Below are 21,060 nucleotides of genomic sequence, written 5' to 3'. Positions count from 1 at the left end.
TTTAAGGGAAAAAAAATCCCTTTAGGTTGAATGGAACATTTCATTTCAAGTTCGAGCATTTTTTAAACTTTCTAAATTTGGGGTTTAAGAGAATAGAAAGAAATTTTGAAAGCAAAACTCATTTCCAATTGAAGCATCGACTTTTTCTCAATGTTTCTGGTCATTTTTCAGACACGAACAATCTGACAAAACTGACACAAATAGACAACACATTTTGGTTTCACCGAATCTCTGCTGTGCTCCTGAGCCAATGAGGAGTTGTGACACTTGGATGCCAATGGGAGTTGGGCAATGGGAGTCTACCTGATTGATGGGTGGGATTGTGGCTTGCAACATGCCCTTCCCAGCACCTGAATGAGCCTCTAAGGATTCCTTCAGGAAAGGTTCAAGGCCAGGGTCTAGGAGCAGCCATAAAATCAGATCTAGAACCAATAGAGTCAGTGGGTTTTGGGAAGCCAGGTTCCTCTTGGCCCTCCTGGAAAATGCTTTAGCCATGATGAGGTCTTCAAATCCAGACTGGATGCCGTTCTAGAAAATACTTTAGTGAAACCCAAGTTATTGGGTTCAACACAGAGAACCAGAGGACATTCACTGGCCTGTGTTCCACAGGAGGTCAGACTAGATGATCCCAGTGGACCCATCTGGTCATGGAATCTATGAATCCATGAAATCTTACCTGAGATTTCTTGGCTGTTGGTGATGGGTGGCCGGGTCATAGTGAGATGCGGGAGCTGTTAGTCCGTAGGCGGGTGAACGTGTTGGCGGTGTCTATAACCACCTCCCTTTGCCTCCCTAGTCCTGGGTGGGAACGCGCCAGGAAAGAGCTGTGTGTTCCCCTTCCTCTACAACAAACAAGTGCACTACACCTGCATCAGTGACGGGGACAGTTCGGAAAAACTGTGGTGCAGCACCACCAGGAATTATGACGTGGACAAGAAGTGGACTTACTGCTCCACGCCAGGTAAGGCAGGGGACAGAGGAAGCTGAGCCTTGTGGTTAAGGTGTTTGGCTCACTAAGGCCGGGTTCAATTCCTGGCTTTGCCATAGATCCTTGGGTGAGTCACCTAAGAGCAGGTTGGTTGGTTTTTTGGTCCCCACCCCCAGCCCCTTAGGAAAAGCTGAAGTTCATGGGTAGCAGCTGTTCAACAGTTCTTAAAACCATCCCCCAAATTGCCCTAGAGTTGTGGAGCTCCTTCTATTGGCTGTTTAGATTGGCTGAGCTTTGAGACAGGGATTGTCCATCTGTCTGTCTGGGTAGCACCTGGCACAACCCCTATCTCAATGACTGTTTCTGGGCAGCATCCAGTGCGACAGGGCCCCAATCTCAGTGATTGTGTATCCAGGCAACGCCCCGCGCAACAGGGCCCCAATCTCGGTGACTCTGTGTCTGGGCAGCGCCCGACGCGATGGGGCCCCAATCTTGGTGACTGTGTGTCTGGTCAGCACCTGGCAGGATCGGGTCCTGATCTCAGTGACTCTGTGGCTGGGTGGCACTCAGTGGCCTGATCTCAGCAACTCTTTACCTGGGCAGCGCTCAGCAAAAGAAGCCCCAGATCTCACATGAGTATCTAGAGGCCTTGACTAATGCACATAATAACCACAGAGGATGTACCCCAAAAACACATCTGGGGTGTGTCTGTGTCTAACCACCTGTGCCTGTATAAACTGGCTAAATGCACTTCCCCATGGACCCACAGATGACTAACATGTTTCACATACGCAACCCCCAACAGCACAGACATTTATTGCCTGTCCCCTTGGCATCTTTGGCTCGTTTGCTCCATGTTGCAGAAGTGGGGAAACTGAGGCATGGAGCTGGGCTGTGCCTTGCTAAAGGTCACACAGCAGAGCCAGGCATAGCACCCAAGTCTCTCATTGCTCTGCCCCTGTCACAGAGCCGCGCTCTCTCCTCTAGCCCTAAGCTGAGGAGAGAACTATCTAACAAAGTGTTCGCTCATGGTCTGTGCCACCTACATTTGCTTTGCGCTGCCTGTGATCCTGGCCATGGTGTTCAACCACTGTCGGTGTGTTTTCCCTGCAGTCTACGACCGTCCCTCCCATGGCAAGCCCTGTGTCTTCCCCTTCATCTATAGAAATTTTAAATTCTACACCTGCACCAACCTGGCGGAGGGCAGCGGGAAGTTCTGGTGTTCTAGCACAGATAATTACGACCGGGACCATCAGTGGAGCTACTGCCCTTCCTGAGACAGGTAGGACAGGGCAATGGGATTGCCTCTGTTTATAGCATCTCTATATGGACTAGGGGGGAGATCCTCCTTCTTTTGTCTACTTACACTGGGAACTCTTCCAGGCAGGGATCGTCTGCAGCACCCAGTGCAAGGGGACCCCGATCTCTGTGACTGTCTGGGTGGCGCCTGATGTGATGGGGCCCCAATATCGGTGACTCTGTCCATAGAATCATAGAATATAAGCGTCGGAAGGGAACTCAGGAGGTCATCTAATCCAACCCCCTGCTCAAAGCAGGACCAATTCCCAACTAAATCATCCCAGCCAGGGCTTTGTCAAGCCTGACCTTAAAAACCTCTAAGGAAGGAGATTCCACCATGCATCTATCACCACACACATCTATCCATCAATCCCCATACACACCCATCCATCCATTCCCATATACCTCCATCCAGCCACTCATAAATCCCTATCCACAGCCATCCATCCAACCATCCCCCAACCGCCCAACTATGGAATCGTAGTGATATAAGGCTGGAAGGGACCTCAAGAGGTCATTTCATCCACCCACCCACACCCCTCCCACCCCACACTGAGGCAGGACCAAATATACCTAGACCATCCCTGACAGGTGTTTGTCCAACTTGTTCTTAAAAGCCTCCAGTGACGGGGATGCCACAACCTCCCCTAGTTAACCTGCTCCAGGGACGAACTATCCATAGAGCTACCAAGTTTTTCCTAGTATTAACTTAACTGTCCCTCGCTGCAAACTCAGCCAATTCCTTTTTGTCCTTCCCTCGGTGGCCGTGAAGAACAATTGATCTCCATCCTCTTTCTAGCAACCTTTGGCATATTTGAAGACTGTTATCAGGTCCCCCTCAGCCTTCTCTTCTCAAGACTCAACATGCCCAAGTTTTTCAATCTTCCTGCCTAGGTCAAGTTTTCTAAACCTCTGATCATTTTTGATTGTTCTTCTCCGGAACTCTCTCCATTTTGCCCACATCTTTCTTAAAGTGCAGGACACAAAACTGGACACTGTCCTCCAGCTGAGACTTCACCAATGCCAATTAGACCAGGACAATAACCTCCCATGTCTGACATACGACAGTCCTGTTAATACACCTCCAAATTATATTTGTCTTTTTCACAATTTCACCACACTGTCGACTCATACTCAATTTGTGCTCCACTCTAACCCTCAGATCCTTTTCTACCATCCTGCTGCCTAGCCAGTGAAGTGGCGCTGAAGATCTGTCCTCCTGTCCTTTTCAGGTGACAGCCCCAGAGCTGGGAGGAGACAGAACGATGACATTTGAAATTAAATGAAAGTTGTTAGCCCCACTCTGGACACCTCTGCTCTCCCAGCAAAGATCGCTTCTGAGCAACAGATACCGGTGGCGTAATCAGCCTTGAATCTAAATGCAAATGTGCTCATTTCTCTACTTGATTTTAGTATATTCAAATAAAGCATCTTTTGAAACATGGCATCTGCGAGTTCTGTGTCCAGGCAGAGGGCAATAATTGACCCATTTCCCTGGGACTCTGATGCATATTGGGCACTTCCCAATGAACATGGCTTATTGGAAGGGTTATAAAGCCTCATGCTTCAGGGTTGAAGATGATCACTCTTAGTGATCAGGAAGAGAGACAGATTACCCCACATTTCTCCAGTGCCTCCTCTGAAGATTGTCATCCTTCCATTGCCAGAGATACTGAACTAGACAGACCTTGCGTCTGGCCTGGCATGGCCAGTTTTATGTTCATGGTCGATGCATTGGAGGGAAATGACCCAAAATGCCCAGTGGAAATGGCTCCATGTTCTTCGTGAGGTCGGGTGAAGTCCTGGCTCCATTTACATCAATGGCAAAGCTCTGGTCAAGTTTTCACCTTTTATTTCTAAGGTAACAATAACACACAATCTGAATTTTCAGCAGCACTCAGGTCCTGTCGTGAATCTTTAGGCGCCTTAACTGATCATTTCCATGCTTGCGAATGGCAAGGGGGCTAGATCCCCAGCTGGCCTCAGTGGGTGTGGGTCAGTATTTAAATGATGGAGTGATGCCGACTTGATTGCTGTAATGGAACAGCACCCATTGACACCAGCTGGGGGGGCTGTCCCCATTGACTCTGATGGAGCTACGGCTGATTGACACCAGTTGGGGATCCGGCCGTATTGACTCCAATGCAGCTGGTTTAAGTCCAAATGTTCATAGATCCCATAGATTCGAAGGCCAGAAGGGGCCATTATGATCATCTAGTCCGACCTCCTGTATGACACAGGCCAGAGAACTTCCCCGAAACAATTCCCGTCTGAGCTAGAGCAGATCTTTTAGAAAAAGATTCAGGTTTGATATAAAAATCCCCAGTGATGGGGAATCCACCGTGACCCCTGGTAAATCATTCCAATGGTTAATTACCCTCCCTGGTAAAAATGTGCACCTTATTTCCAGTCTGAATTCGTTTAATTCAACTTCCGGCCATTGGATCTCGTTAGAGCTTTGTCGGCTAGACTGGCGAGTCCATTATTTAATATTTGTTCCTCGTGTAGATACTGATCCTTCCCCTCCACCTCCTCTGTGTTAAAATAAACAAACTCAGCTCCTGGAGTCCAAGTTTTCCAACCCTTTAATCATGCTTGCAGCTCTTCTCTGAGCCCTTTCCAACTTCTCAGCCTCCTTCTTTGAATTCTGGCCACCAGGACTGGACACAGGATCCAAGCAGCGGTCGCCCCAGGGCCAAATGCAGAGGCCACGTAACCGCTCTGCTCCTCCTCGAGATTCCCATGTTTACATGTACCAGGATCACATTAGCCCCGTAGTCATTCTCAGTGGCCAGCGTGGTGACCTTGGCCCAGGGTGGGGCGGGAATATGCCAGGAAGGACTTTGAAAGTGAAGACACATAAGTCTGATGTGCTAGAGAAGGGGCAACCAGTGGAGGGATTCAAAATTGAGGGAGAGGGGTGATCTCTTTGCTTGAATTGGCATCCTGGGTGGATGCTGAAACCCAGGGCTGAGATGTCTGGAGGTGGGCACTGAAACACCAGCCAAACCCAGAGGCCACATCTGGCCGTGCTGATGCCAGGCCCAATGTGGGTCTAGAAACAGACCCACAACTCCCTCCCCATGGGGGAAAACGTGCACGTTGACTGCCTCATTAACGCTGAGTAACCGAAGCGAATTACACTGGGGCTTGTTAAAAAGGAAGCGTGAAGTGGCTCCGCTGGGCATCGATAATGGTCGTGCCCAGGGGATTGTGAGGAGACGCAGACAGCAGATAGACAACAATGAAATTAATTGGAAAAAAAGGGGGGGGTGGCTGACAGTGAGGTGAAGGTGGTTTGATTTGTTTTCGGGTGATGCTGCAATATCCCAGTCAGTGTGGGAGTTGGGTGGCACTGTGTCACAGACTGGTCTGGGCTGGAGTGAGACCACGTTTCACCAGGGCTTTTTTGCAGCAAAAATTTCCTTCGTGCCTATGTTTCTTCCTCCGGGCCTGCGCTCTGCAGCCCCCTGCACCAGGGGGCCTGTCTCGAAGAGCTATTCACAGCCTTGCGGGGCCCGATGCGGTGGGCATGTGCAAAGGCCACCCACTGGCTTGGGAATCTCGGGCAAGTTCATGCAAGGAGGGGCTCCCGTAAAGGTCTCCCACAATACAACTAGCCGCAGGGTATTTTGGGAAGGGCTTGCAATGCCTCATGGGACCAAAACATGGTTGCAGGGGAGGAATGGGAACATGGCTTCCAGGGGAGTTCTCCAACTTCTGGGCTCATCGTTATGAGAGAGCCGCTGCTCGCCGAAACACCAGAGGTACCGAGCTCCAGAGAAAGCGCCTGGTTGTGGATTCCAAGCAGAAAAGGGCACCTCCCTGCTCTCTGGACTTAGGCCCCTCCCTCTGAGAGAAGGGTGGGGGCTTAGCACACGCCCCCTCTGATCAGCAGCTCCCATTGGCTAGCTTCGGCAGCTCCCCGCCTAGTGTGCTGGCTCTGGCCACTCTTATTCTCCGGCGCCTTTCTCCCTCCATTCATTGTGCAGCCACCTAGGCGCGGTGCTCGGGCTTTGTGAATCGCAGCGCGCTCCTGTGATCTTCCAGGGCCCACAGCGTAGGTCCTGCAACACTCAGCGCTGCAACAGTTAAATCCCTCTGTACATCCAGGCCCATAGTGCCTAGCCCTTAATCCAGCCCTGGGCATGGGCCTCGAGTGCCTGCGGAATCGGAGACTATAAAGTAAGAGGGGAACATTGTGATCATCTACTCTGACCTCCTGTGTGACACAGGCTTTAGAACGTCCCTGAATTAATTCTCATTTGATGAAGAGCCGATCGTTTAGAAAAATGGCCCGTCAAGCTTCCCAAATGACCAGTGATAGAGAATTCCCCAGCCCAGCACTTGGTAAAGTGTTCTGATGTTTAATTACCCTCGCTGTTAATAATTTGCACCTTATTGCCAGTCTGAATTTGTCTAGCTTTAACTTCCAGCCACTGGATCATGCTGCCTGGGTGGCCTCGGCCGATCCGGCCCCGGGGTGTCACCCAAGGCCACAAGGGGGCTCAGCGAGAGGAAGATGCTGTCACCGTGGTTTAGGGCCTGGTCCACGGATGTCCTGGTGGGGCCTGGGGCTGCGCGGCATGTGAACGCCCACGTGTGGAGCAGATCCCAGTAGCCCGTGGCGTACACTGTCCCGCAGCACAGTCTGAGCCAGGGCAGGCAGGAGCGATGCCCTCAGACCCCGCACCCTGCTCCCGTTGGGGCTGGAGGTGGGGAAAAGGGGGCAGCGCAGAGGGGTGAGGCAGACCGAGCCATGCCCAGAGGAGGGGCAGAGTGGAGGGGGTGGGCACTGGAGTGGAGAGCGGAGTTGGGGGGAACCCGATGCCCGGCAGTCTGAGCGGACGTATGAAGCGGCTGAAGGCACCCTGACCCCCAGAACTATTCCACGCCTGTCCGATTGCAGCCAGCAGGAGGCAGCGGGCTCACACCCACACCCCTCGGCCTAATAAATTCTTCATTCTCCTGCATGCGTTTGGTGCTCAGAATAAATTCCTTGTCAGCCTCCGGAGGTGGGACCCGCCTGTGCCTGGCCTCATAGCAGCTCACTGATTGGCCGTCTCATGTGCTCGTTGCCCGACTGCTTGGTAGTTTCACCCCTTTGATTTTATCCACTTATTGGTTTATTTACTGCCCCCTGCTGGGAACAATCAGACCAGTTTCCCCCACTCCATCCCACCCTGCCCTCAGCTGGGTGAAATTTACCCACAGCGAGTCCAGAGCTGGAAAATAAGGCCAGGCGCTGCTGAACGGTAGCCGCGAGTTGATGCACTGCTGTGGATAATAACGCCCGTCCTCATAGGGTGAGCACTGTTAAAACCAGCATGGCAGCAGTCCGGGCCCCGAAGCGTTTGCAATCTGAAGTAGACACTGGGAGCTATTGGTTGCCTGCTTCCTCCTAGCACAGGATATTTATTCCTCAGGTGATCAGTGGAATTACACTGATAGCAACTTTTGGGCTCTTCTGCTTTTACAGGAGATTTGGGATGAGGGTTAGCAGTAGAGGAATGTTTTTGGGTAAGAGAATGTTTAGGCTCCCATCCCCCCTTCTCTCTTCTCAGGGGAAAAGTGGGATACTCCCTTCCCACCAGTTTTAACCCGCTCTTTCTGTGGCCTGCCCTTAATAGATTCCTGATTCTGCTGTTCAAAAACATCAGCTAAAAAAGCCACCTCATCCACAGACTTTACATCTTTGTCCCATAGACACTGCTTTACATCAGCCTTACATATGCTTAGGAAATGCTCTTGAGCAACAAGATCCAACATCCCCTCAAAACTTGCCACCTCTTTACCCCTCAACCATTTTCCCAACAAATCTTTCATTTTGTTTACATATTCCCCATTACTCATTCCAATATCCCTCTTAAGATTCCTAAATTTAACTCTATATATTTCAGGGGTAATCTGAAAACTACGCAAAACAGTGTCTTTAAATTTACAATAGTCTAAAGCATCTTCAATAGGCATTCCATTGATACATTTCGAGCTTTACCAGTTAATTTCGCAATCAGGGTAGGAACTCTCTTATCAGGGATTTCATGTATTACACACCGCCTCTCGAAGGTAATCAGATATTCAGCAATATCATCCTCTTCACGGTATGCAGGACATAAGTGTTTCCATTTGTGGATTTTTGGAGTGATGGGAGTCATTGGGGTCAGGGGGTTCTGGTTCTGCTTGTCTAGCAGGTCCAGCTGGTGTTTTCTCTCTCTCACACTTCCTCTTTCTTCTCTCTCTCTCTTTTTCTTCCATGGCCCTTCTCTGTGCAGTCTCCTCTCTGGCTGATCTTTTTCTTTTTCTTCTCTCTCTCTTTTTCCTTTATCTCCAGTTCTTTCAGTTGCAATAATCTCTGGTGCTCCCTTTCCTTTTCTGCAACCTAAAAAGCGCCAACTTTGCAATCGCTACACTGCTTTCACTCATTTTTCTGCTTTTCTGTTCTTACTTCCCTTTCCCGAAATAAACAAACAGAAAATAACAAAACTGTGACCTCTTCCTGACTGTTCTTAGCCACTGCACTCAAGACTCACTTAAAATCACAAATACCAGTGTTTAAAGTGTGAACTCCAGTTGGAGTAACAAGCTGCACATACACCTTGCTCGCTGCACCACTGTGACATTCCTCTCTGGTGTTATCTGGGCCAGTGATCTGCTAGGTCACTCCAATCCTTGACTCTGGGAGGCAGCCTTACCCTGCTCTGCTGTGAGAACCCCCACTCCCGGGCTGTTCACACACAGCCTCTGGCATGTAAGCTGCTTGGATTGTGCAACCAAATGACACTAGCCAATATCTCCGGTCTCAGCCCTGGTCTACACTATGAGGTTAGGTTGAATTTAACTGCATTAGGCTGATTTTATAAGCAATGAGGCTACACAACCAACCCCGTTCTGTCGACCTAAAGGGCTCTTAACATCAACTGCTATACTCCTCCCCGGCGAGAGGAGTAGCACTAAAATTGACCTTCCTGGGTTGAATTTGGGGTAGTGCAGACGCAGCATTGTGCAATTCGACGGAATTGGCCTCCAGGAGCTATCCCAGAGTGCTCCAATGTGACCACTCTGGACAGCACTTTCAACTCCGATGCACTAGCCAGGTATACAGGAAAAGCCCCGGGAACTTTTGAATTTCATTTCCTGTTTGGTCAGCGTGGCGAGCTCAGCAGAACAGGTGACCATGCAGTCCCAGAATCTCAAACGAGCTCCAGCATGGGCCAAAAGGGAGACACTGGATCTGAATGCTGTATGGAGAGAAGAATCTGTGCAGGCAGAACTCCGATCCAGTAGAAGAAATGCTGATATACATGTCAAAATCTCACAGGGCATGGTGGACAGAGGCTACAACAGGAACACACAGCAATGCTGCTTGAAAGTTAAGGAGCTCAGGCAAGCCTACCAAAAGACAAAGGAGGCAAACGGTTGCTCCAGGTCATAGTCCCAGACTATGATCAGCTGCATGGCATTCTAGGGGGGGACACTACCACTACCCCACCACTGTCTGTGGACATCTGCCAGGGGGGAGTCTCACGCAACAGGGAGCAGGATTTTGTGGAAGAGGAAGAGGAGGAGGAGAAGAATGCGTAGCAGGCAAGCGGAGAACCTGTTCTCCCCGGCAGCCAGGACCTTTTCATCACCCTGGAGCCAATACCCTCCTAAGGCAGGTTCCCAGACCCTGAAGCCAGAGAAGGCACCTCTGGTGAGTGCACATTTGTAACTACACTACAGGGGTTAAAAACAATTGTGTTTAATGTTTGATTTGCCCTGAACAATTGGGATGCATTCGCGGCCAGTACAGCTACCGGAAAAGTCTGTTAACGTGTCTGGAGATGGAGTGGGAATCCTCCAGGGACATCTCGATGAAGCTCTCCTGGAGGTACTCTGAAAGCCTTTCCAGAAGATTTCTTGGGAGGGCTGCCTTATTTCATCCTCCATGGTAGGACACTTTACCACGCCAAGCCAGTAGCAAGTCGTCTGGAATCATTGCACCACAAAGCATGGCAGCGAATGGTCCTGGGTTTTGGTCGCATTCATGCAACATTCGGTCTTTATCTTTCTGTGTCAGCCTCAGGAGAGTGATATCATTCATGGTCACCTGATTGAAATAGGGGAATTTTTGTAAGGGAACAGTAATGCCCTCTGTTTGGTGATCCCCGGCACATTAGACCCCGGTCATGCCGGGCTGTTTGCGCTTGGCTAAAAGGGATCATCCTGGAGAATAGCCACTCGGGGGGGGGGGGGGGGGGGGAGGGGGGGAGGGGTGTGCTGCACATCCACCCAAAACTGCAGCCCCTCCTTTTAAACAGCAAATCCAACCGGCATTGGTTGCTATGGGAAAGGAGGGTGCTGCAATTTGAAACCATTCCCACATGTTATGAATGCGGAAGAAGCCAACCCCGTGTACTCTTTGGCTTACCATGGCTGCTTGGAAACCGAATCCTGTGGCCCAGCCATTTGTGATGTGTCACCATACCAGCAGGTGCTCAGTATAAAAGGCAAAATGCGACCTTGTACCTAAAACACGTGCTGTCTGCTGTGAATTGCTTGATTCACTGTGAAAGAGTCTCACTTTTGTGCTCAGAAAAGTATCTTCTTAAATTCTACTCTCCCTTTTCCCCGCCCTGCAGCTGCAAAACTTTCTATGCTCCCCGTATCAACTCCGTCCCTGAGGTTATTGCAGATTAGAAGGCAAAAAAACACACTCGAGATGACATGTTTTCAGAGCTCATGCAGTCCTCCTGCATTGATAGGGCACAGCTGAATGCATGGAGGCATTTGGTGGCAGGGGCCAGGAAAGCAGTAGGTGAGTGTGAGCGGAACACGCAGCAGGCAATGCTGAGGCTAATGGGGGAGCAAACGGACATGATCAGGCATTATCAACTGCAGGAAAAGCAACTATAGTACAGACCCCCACTGCATCCATTGTGTAACCGCCTGCCCTCCTCCCCAAGTTCCATATCCTCCTCACCCAGACGCCCAATAATGTGGGGGCGGGAGGCTCCGGGCACCAAGCCACTCAACTCCAGGGGATGGCCCAAGCAACAGAAGGCTGTCATTCAAACAGCTTTGATTTGTAGCATGGCTACAATAAGCAATGTGGCCTTGTCCTTCCCTCATCACCCACCCCACCTGGGCTACCTTTTACTAGTCAGCATTGTCAGTGATCTCAAGTTTTTTTAAATAAATAAAGAATGCCTGGATTCAAAACAATAGAGACTTTATTTCCTTTGCCACCTGTGGTGGAAGTGGGGAGGGGGATTGGCTTACAGGGAAGTACATTCACCAAAGGGGGCAGTTTTGCATCAAGGACAAACAAACACAACTGTCACACCGTAGCCTGATCAATCATGAAACTCTTTTTCAAAGCCTCTCTGATGCCCTGCTGTGCTCTTCTAATTGACCTCGTGTCTGGCTTTTCAAAATCTGCTGCCAGGCGATTTGTCTCAACCTCCCACCCCACCATAAATGTCTCCCCCTTACTCTCACAGATATTGTGGAGCGCACAGCAAGCAGAAATAACAATGGGAATGTTGCTCTCGCTGAGGTCTAACCTACTCAGCAAACAGCGCCAGCACCCTTTTTAATGTCCAAAGGCACATTCTACCACCATTCTGCACTTGCTCAGCCTATAATTGAACGGCTCCTTACTGCTGTCCAGGCTGCCTGTGTACGGCTTCATGAGCCATGGGATCAAGGGGTAGGCTGGGTCTCCAAGGATAACTATTGGCATTTCAATATCCGCAATGGTAATTTTCTGGCCTGGGAAGAAAGTCCCTTCTTGCAGCTTTTTGAACAGCCCGGCGTTCTGAAAGATGTGAGCGTCATGCACCTTTCCCAACCACCCCACGCTGATGTTGGTGAAACGGCCCTTGTATCCACCAGTGCTTGCAACAACATTGAGAAGTACCCCTTGTGGTTTATGTACTGTTTGGCAAGGTGGTCTGGTGCCAAGATAAGGATATGTGTTCCATCTATCACCCCACCACAGTTAGGGAACCCCATTGCAGCAAAGCCATCCACTATGACCTGCACATTTCAACTATATTTGCCTTTTTCCAATTGTCCGGGGCCTCCCCCGATCGCCACGAGTTTTCAAAGACAATGGCCAATGGCTCTGCAATCACATCAGCCAACTCCCTCAGCAGGCTTGGATGCATTAGATTTGGACCCATGGACTTGTGCATGTCCAGCTTTTCTAAATAGTCCTTAACCTGTTCTTTCACCACTGAGCGCTGCTCACCTCATTTGCATCAAAGATGGAACAGGGAGGCATCTCTATTAGCATACAGAATGGAGAACAGAAATTCCAAGGCAAGAACTGCACTGAACTCTGGGTCCAGGAAAGCAGGGAAGCACTGCATGATGGGGGATCTCTGCTCCAGATGTTAATGAACCCATGCCTACACACACCCAGCTCAGTAGTTATCAGGCCAAATCTAGTAATAAATCCTCTATTTGTATCCAAAATACTGAAGCTGCCTAATTGCATTGTGAGCTCCCTTGAAGGAACACCGCCCATAGCCAGGAACGATCAGTTCTTGCTTGAAGGGGGAGAATCCAGTAGATGACTGGGGAACGTCTCATATCGCAAACATCAGGTACGGTAGAAGGGTATCCCAGTCTTTTCCATCTTGGGCCACTACCTTTCGGATCATGCTTTTGAGAGTGTGGTTAAATCGCTTGACCAGACCATCTGGTCATGCCAGCTGCTTCCGGAAGCAGCATGGGGCCAGGGCAGGCAGGGAGCCTGCCTTAGCCCTGCTGCACCGCGGACCAGGATCCACCTGAGGTAAGCGCCCCACACCCCCTCCCGCACCCCAACCCCCTGATCCAGCCCTCAGACCACTCTCAGAGACTGCACCCCAAACCCCCTCCCACACCCCAACACCGTACCCTGGTTCTGAGCCCCCTCCTGCACCCAAACTCCCTCCTAGAGCCCACCCCCTCTCCTGCACCCCAACCCCCTGCCCCAGCCCAATGAAAGTGAGTGGGGGTGGGGGATGGAGGGAGCTGGGTGGGGCTTGGGAAGGGAGGGGCAGGGAGCAGGGCAAGAGTGTTTGGGTTTGTGTGATTAGACAGTTGGCATCCCTTGTGTCTCCTGCCCCATCCCCCTTCCACCCTCAGCCCCCATCCCCCTCCTGTCTCCTGTCCCATCCCATCCTTCCCCCATCCCAGCTTATTCCCCTTCCCCAAGAAAAGACTTTTCTGGGTTGTCTTAGGTGTTTGGTTTCTAACAAGGGTTTTAGGTGAGAATAAGCTGTTCACAGTGATGGGGCCTCCCAGGCCTGGCCCCACTGACCCCATGGGGAGGGTGCTGGCTCCTGCCAGGCCTGGCCCAGCTCTGGGGTGAGGGGCCCAGCCCCACTGACCCCTTGGGAGCAGTGCTGGCTCCTGGTTTTTGGCGGATTTGCCCTTTATGTAAGGGGACTATTGGCCCCTTACTAACCTCAGTGCGGCTTTTGGTTTTGTAGCTCCCAGTACCAAGGGGAAGGGTCGATAGGAAATCGGGACCCTGAGTGTGACAATCCCCAGGGACAATGGGGAGAGGCCAATGCTCCAGGTCAGCATGATTGACAGGGCAGGCAGGCTAATGAGGAGTCAGGAGGCAGGGAGGTCCTGTCCTACATGTGAGCTGGTGGAGCCACCTGGGCCAGAACAGGGCAGAGCTACGGAGAGAAGGAGCCTGTGCTGAGCTGAGCTGGGAGCAGGGCCGCGCCAGCCAGGGAGAACCAGAGAAGCAGGCCAGGGAGCAGATCTGTGCTGGGAGGAAAGCTGCAGCACTGCTGGGGCTGGAGCAGTCCAGAGCTGGGTGCAGGGAGCAGCTGGGGAGAGCGCGGGGGGACACGAGCAGAGGGCCCAGTGCAGGGAGACTCCCCCAGACAAGAGACCTTGCAGGCCGGACTAGCACAGCATTATGCCGGAGAACTCTGCCTATGTGCCAAATATTGTTGTAGGTGAGACATGAGGTTCTGTATTAAAACAGTCTTGCTGATTGGTCAGTGTTCGAGGCTGGGAGTCGGGACTCTTGAGTTCTCTAACTAGCAGTGATACTTGATTCACTTTGTGCGTGACTGTAAGCAATTCACTTGACCTCTTGGTGTTTCACTCTTACCAGGTGTACAATGTGAGGGGGAGAGGGACTCAGGGGGCCAGCGCCACATGGGAGGGCAGGGGGAATAGTCTCACCCTACCACAGAAGAGGAGCAGGGTGGTGGAGTTGGAGTTCCGGCCTCTGGGAACCCCCCCCCACCCCAATTGGTCAGGGCCCATGGCCACAGGCCCCTTCAGACCACACGGTAATCCAAACACATCCGTCTTGCCATGAGTTTAAAATGTGCATCAATAAAGCACACGTTGATTTTTGTTCAACTCTTTTATTTACACCTTTAGCCACTTGGGCCTTCTTTTTTTCCAGCAGGTACATTTCTAAAACGGAATGTTAAAAAGTGATGATCATTATTTATTGTGCTGCTTATAAATGTAGCCTGCAAAATAAAAAGTACCTTTTTATCACATAACTTGTTTTGGTTTGGGTTTTACTTCTGCAAGAGAACCAAATCAGGAAAGTATAAGGTCTACAAATTACACAAAACTAAAGGTTCTACAGTGCCCTGTGACACTACACGCCATTCTTCATAGTGGTATGATTATGATATAATTCTGACATCATTATGTAGCATCTTGTACAAGATATGTCTTGTCAGGTGTCTACATAGAATAATAGAATATCCGGGTTGGAAGGGACCTCAGGAGGTCATCTAGTCCAAACCCATACTCAAAGCAGGACCAACCCCAACTAAATCATCCCAGCCAGAGCTTTGTCAAGCCTGACCTTAAAAACCTCTAAGGAAGGAGATTCCACCACCTCCCTAGGTAACCCATTCTAGTGAAAAAGTTTTTCCTAATATCCAACTTAAAATTCCCCCACTGCAACTTGAGACCATTATTCCTTGTTCTGTCATCTGCTACCACTGAGAACAGTCTAGATCCAACCTCTTTGGAACCCCCTTTCAGGTAGTTGAAAGCAGCTATCAAATCCCCCCTCATTTTTCTCTTCTGCAGACTAAATAATCCCAGTTCCCTCAGCCTCTCCTCGTAAGTCATGTGTTCCAGCCCCCTAATCATTTTTGTTGCCCTCCGCTGGGGACTCTTTCCAATTTTTCCACATCTTTCTTGTAGTGTGGGGCCCAAAATTGGACACAGTACTCCAGATGAGGCCTCAACTATGTTGAATAGAGGGGAATGATCACGTCCCTCGATCTGCTGGCAATGCTCCTACTTATACAGCCCAAAATGCCGTTAGCCTTCTTGGCAACAAGGGCACACTGTTGACTCATATCCAACTTCTTGACCACTGTGACCCATAGGTCCTATGCTGCAGAACTGCTGCCTAGCCACTCGGTCCCTAGTCTGTAGGAGTGCATGGGATTCTTCCTTCCCAAGTGCAGGACTCTGCACTTGTCCTTGTTGAACCTCATCACATTTCTTTTGGCCCAATCCTCTAATTTGTCTAGGTCCCTCTGTATCCTATCCCTACCCTCCAGAGTATCTACCACTCCTCCCAGTTTAGTGTCATCGACAGACTTGCTGAGGGTGCAATCCACGCCATCCTCCAGATCATTAATAAAGATATTGAACAAAACCGGCCCCAGGATCAACCCTTGGGGCACTCCGCTTGATACCAGCTGCCAACTAGACATGGAGCCATTGATGACTACCCATTGAGCCCAACGATCTAGCCAGCTTTCTATCCACCTTATAGTCCATGTAGACACACCTGGGTGACACCCACTAGGCGAGATGCTTCCAGTCTAGACAGCTGGTTGTGAAGGGCCTATTCAAGGTAACGGTTCATTAGGGGAAACAATAGGCCTTTGAAGAAGCTTATACCGCACATGGTGAGCCTTCCTGAAAATGCTCCAGACAGCCTATGGATAATGGCTGCTATAACATGCAAGGGCATGGGCATGTGACCAAACCACATGACACTAAACTCCATTTTGATTTTGGTACTTGTATTTTTCCACAAACTGGACTGGGAACTGAGTTTGGAACAAAGGGTTCCTGCCATATGGAAAATCTATAGAAGGCAGGATGTGACATCATCTCAGGGCCTCACTCCCCACACAAAAGAACTCCTGGAAACACCTGAGGACCAAAGACTGAACTGGGGGAAGTGCTGGTCGCAGGCTAAAGGGATTTCTAGCCTGTGTATGAAAACTTCGTGGACTGCTTGTATCATTAGTCAGGGTGAGAAACTGCTAATTCAAATCCTATTCATCTAGTATTTTAAGATTAATTGGCATTTTTTGTTTGTTTGTTTGTTTTTTTGCTAGATAATCTGCCTTGATCTGTTTGCTATCACTTAAAATCTATTTTTCTATAGTTAATAAACTTGTTTTATGTTTTCTCTTTATCAATGTGTTTTGAATGAAGTGTCTGGGGAAAATCTCAGCTTGGTTAACAAAAGCTTGTTGTGCATATCTTTCCCACACTGAGGGAACTATAGAGCAAACTATATTAATATACTACATTGTACAGATCTTTGTTCAGTGCAAGACAGTCTAATTCTGGGTTTATACTCCAGCAGGGGTGCAAGGCTAGGAAGCTTGGCTGTATGTCCTGGAGTGGTTTAGGTAAAGCACTCAGTTAACTCAGTTGGGCTTGTGGCACCACCTGCTGTCATGTTGGGTGATAACAGGGCCTGGGGAGGCTGAGTGTATCTCCAGCAAAGCCCACAGTGGTTCCTGAGTGTACAGCACTCACTTTATATTATTATTTTTCTTACAAATATTTGCACTGTAAAAATGACAAACAAAGAAATAGTATTTTTTAGTTCACCTCAAACAAGTACTACAGTGCAATCTCTTTATCGTGAAAGTGTAACTTACAAATGGGGGGGGGGGTTATTACGTAACTGCACTTAAAAACAAAAGAATGTAAAACTTTAGAGCCTACAAGTCCACTCAGTCCTATTTCTTGTTCAGCCAAGAACTAAGACAAACAAATTTGTTTACATTTACGGGAGATAATGCTGCCTGCTTCTTATTTACAATGTCATCTGAAAGAGAGAACAGGCGTTCGCATGGCACTTTTGTTGCTGGCACTGTAAGGTATTTACATCCAAATATGCTAAACATTCGTGTGCCCCTTCATGCTTCACCCACCATTCCAGCGGACATGCTTCCATACTGATGATGCTCATTAATAAAAATGTGTTAATTAAATTTGTGACTGAACTTCTTGGGGGAGAATTGTATGTCTCCTGCTCTGTTTTACCCACATTCTGTCATATATTTCATGCTATAGCAGTCTCGGATGATGACCCAGCACATGTTGTTCATTTAAGAACACTTTCACTGCAGATTTATCAATACGCAGACCGTACCAATGTGAGATTTCTAAAGATCGCTAGAGCACTCGACCTAAGGTTTAAGAATTTGAAGTGCCGTCCAAAATCTGATCGGGACAGGGTGTGGAGCATGCTTTCAGAAGTCTTAAAAGAGCAACACTCCGATGCTGAAACTACGGAACCCGAACCACCAAAAAAGAAAATCAACCTTCTGCTGGTGGCATCTGACTCAGATGGTGAAAATGAACATGCGTCGGACCGCTCTGCTTTGGATCGTTATCGAGCAGAACCTGTCATCCGCACGGACACATGTCCTCTGGAATGGTGGTTGAAGAATGAAGGGACATGTGAATCTTTAGCGCATCTAGCAGGTTGATGTTGCAAAAATACACATATCTAAAAGGTACTGGACACTAGAGATATATCCATGTGCCAGAGTGGTACCAGAACACTCCGATACTTGCACATTCCACACAGATAACCAGGAGAGAGGCAGCACCCTAACGCATAGAGGGGTTGTACCGCAATGCATCAGGAGTGATATGTAACTTGTTGGATAAGAATGCACCCCTGAGCGGGTGTCTTTGTCTGGCCTAGGGGGCAGTGGAAAATCCCGCCACTGACTGAGCCGGTCCATTGTCAGGGAGCACATATGTACTAGCAGAACTGCAGACGTCTGATCCCGGGAGCTAGAGACTGTGCTTCGTTTGACAATAAACGTGGCCGGGTGCCTTCGTGCCTTATCGGAGTCTGTGGTCATTGGGGGTTCTCTCGGGGTCAGCTGTGCCAGGTATCTGTGCAGAGCCGGGGCAGAACACAGGGAGAACACACGCATGCAGCCAACTGTTATCAGCATTGGGCAGAGCAAAGCACCACACCGATGATGTCTGACAACACCTGGTATCCCTGCAGGCCCTGGCAGTCGGTGACTCCCCAGAAAGGCTGGGACTGCGAGAGACAGGGGACAAGATGCTGGGACTGCTTTGATACAGGAAATAGGCAGGTGGCAAGAAGAGACCGGGGAAGGGACTGGCCCAGGGGCCCAGAGCTGGTCAGTGGCAGAACTGAGGAAAGAACCCAGGTGTCCTGACTCCCAACCCAGCATGTTTGGGGTCTAGACCCACCCTTGAGACCCCTCCCAGCTCTTGCTATCCCATGCTGTCTCTGTGCTTCTCTGGCTGAGAGGTCCAGGATCTCCCATGTTCCCAAAGCCCGTCATTCAGACACAAGGTGCTCAACCCTGGAGGCCCTTCTCTCCCTGGTGCGGATGGATTTATGGCCCAGGACAGGCAGAACGAACAGATGTCTGTGCACTGCCCCCCCCCCCCGCCAGGAAACATGCAAAGCAGGGCACGTCCTGGCAGCCCTACCACAGACCAGGACCGCTGGGGTTTTTTTGGAATTACTCAGCAAACCCCTTGCAAGTTCCCCAGACATTCACTGGGCGAGAGCCAATTCTCAGCTGTCTCTGGACTAGACCCACAAGCAGATGCCGTTCTCCAGAGTGCAGGCTGAGCTGGGTGACCTGGATTTACTGCCTGTGCCATCGCACTGCTCTGCAAACATCCCCTTGCCAGTGCTAGGCTTTGGGCCTCCGCCCTTGTGGGGGGCAGAGCAAGGGGCACCAGGCAGTAAAACCCCTCTGGCTTGTGGGACCAGTTCCACAGCCGGATCGAGCTCTCCAGAACTCAGACTGGCCGGAGGTTAAACAGTAACTGAACGGAGTGAAGTTGATTTATGCTGGTGCCAGCCTGTGTCAGCAGAGACCTGGCTTCTCCCCCTGCTACCCCTGCACCCCACCTCCCTTAGCCTGGCAGCGAGTGGCAGATGAGCGCCCCCCCTTGGCCACTCACCAGAATGCTGTGAGGGGACCCAGCCACTGGATCTGGGAGTCTGAATAGAGCCCAGACCCAGGTTCTGTCTTGGGGTCCTCGGGCACACTCTCAGGGTGCAGACTCCCTGTCTAGCACCTGCCCTGACAGCTTAGACACACAGCACCCTGCCCAGCCCCTGCAACCAGGAGTAACTCCTCAGAATCTCCTGTAGCTTAATCACCCCCCTGGCAGAGCTCCACCAAAAGGGGGGGGCTCTTCATCAGCTCCCCTAGGAGGTGCAGCACAGACACATAGACACTATGTACAGACGTCTGACACAGATCTACACACCCCTCCCTATCCAACCCCTGCCTCAGTTTCCTCCCTGCTCTGGACTGGAGACATCTGGTGCCAACCAGGGGCCTTCTGTTGCTATTCATGGCTTGTGATCAGAAACATGGGGCCGGGCCTGAGGGTGGGGGAGGCCCCATCACTGTGAGCAGAAAATTCTCACCTAAAACCCTTGTTGGAAACCAAACACATGAGAAAACCAGGAAAGTCTTTTCTTCTGGAATGGGGGGGGGGGGGGAAAAACCTGGGCGGGGGGAAGGGGGGGATGTGACAAGGGAGAGTAGGAGGGGGATGTGTCTGGTGACAGGGGATGTCTGACCACAGTGATCGATTACTTGGGCGTCTGGGCCAAGCACCCACCACACAACTGGTGCTGCCGTGATGTTTACAGGCACTAGCATGGGTCCCTCTACATGAGCTGAGAGTCACGCCTCCCAGTCAGTGTTGCCCGATGCCAGGTGTCTGGTTTTCAACTGGGACACCTGGTCGAATAGGGACCCTGGTGGCTCCCTTAAAAGTCCGGTTGCTGGTGCAGGCAGGCTCCTTACCTGGCTCCGTGCAGTTCCCGGAAGCAGCTGACATGTCCCTGCAGGGTGCGGACTCTAGGCACAGGGGCGGCCATGGAGGCTCTGCAGCTCCCATTGGCCAGAAAGGATGACCAATGGGGTCTGTGGGGGCAGCGCTTGTGGACAGGGGCAGCATGTGGAGCCCCATGGTCATGCCACTGCCTAGGAGATGGAGGGAGATGTCACAACTTCCTCGGAGCTGCCTGAGGTCAGCACCTCCCAGAGCCCGCTCCCCAAACCCCCTCCCACACCCCAACTTCCTACCCCAGCCCGGATCCCCCTCCCACACTCCAAACCCCTCATTACTGCCCCCGCCCCAGAGCCCAAACCCCAGGCCAGAGCCCGTCCCACCTCCCACACCTTAACCCACTGCCCCCACCCAGAGCCCGCTCCCCAAACCCCCTCCCACACCCCAATCCCCTACCAGCCTGGTGAAAATGGGCAAGGGTGGGGGAGAGCGAGTGAGGGGGATGGAGTGAGTGGGGGCAGGAGCTTGGAGAAGGGGCAGGGCAGGGGGTGGGTCAAGGGTGTTCAGGTCTCTGCTACTAGAAAGTTGGCAACGCTACAGTTGCTGTGCAGACACTTACCTGTCACCTCGGTCACTGGCCTTGTGCACACACTGGTGGATGTCATTTCCGTGGCTGCCTTCAGATTTGTGCTGGTTGTTAACTCCCTTAGAAACCTCACAAATGTTATAGATCCAAATTTAGAGAGGGGAAACTGAGGCATCCAGACAGGAGGGGACCTGCCAAAGAC

This window comes from Terrapene carolina, unplaced genomic scaffold (assembly GCF_002925995.2).
Source record: "Terrapene carolina triunguis isolate 2854851 unplaced genomic scaffold, T_m_triunguis-2.0 Scaffold32982, whole genome shotgun sequence".
In the NCBI taxonomy this organism is placed as follows: Eukaryota; Metazoa; Chordata; order Testudines; family Emydidae; genus Terrapene; species Terrapene triunguis.
This window is presented reverse-complemented; position numbering follows the sequence as displayed.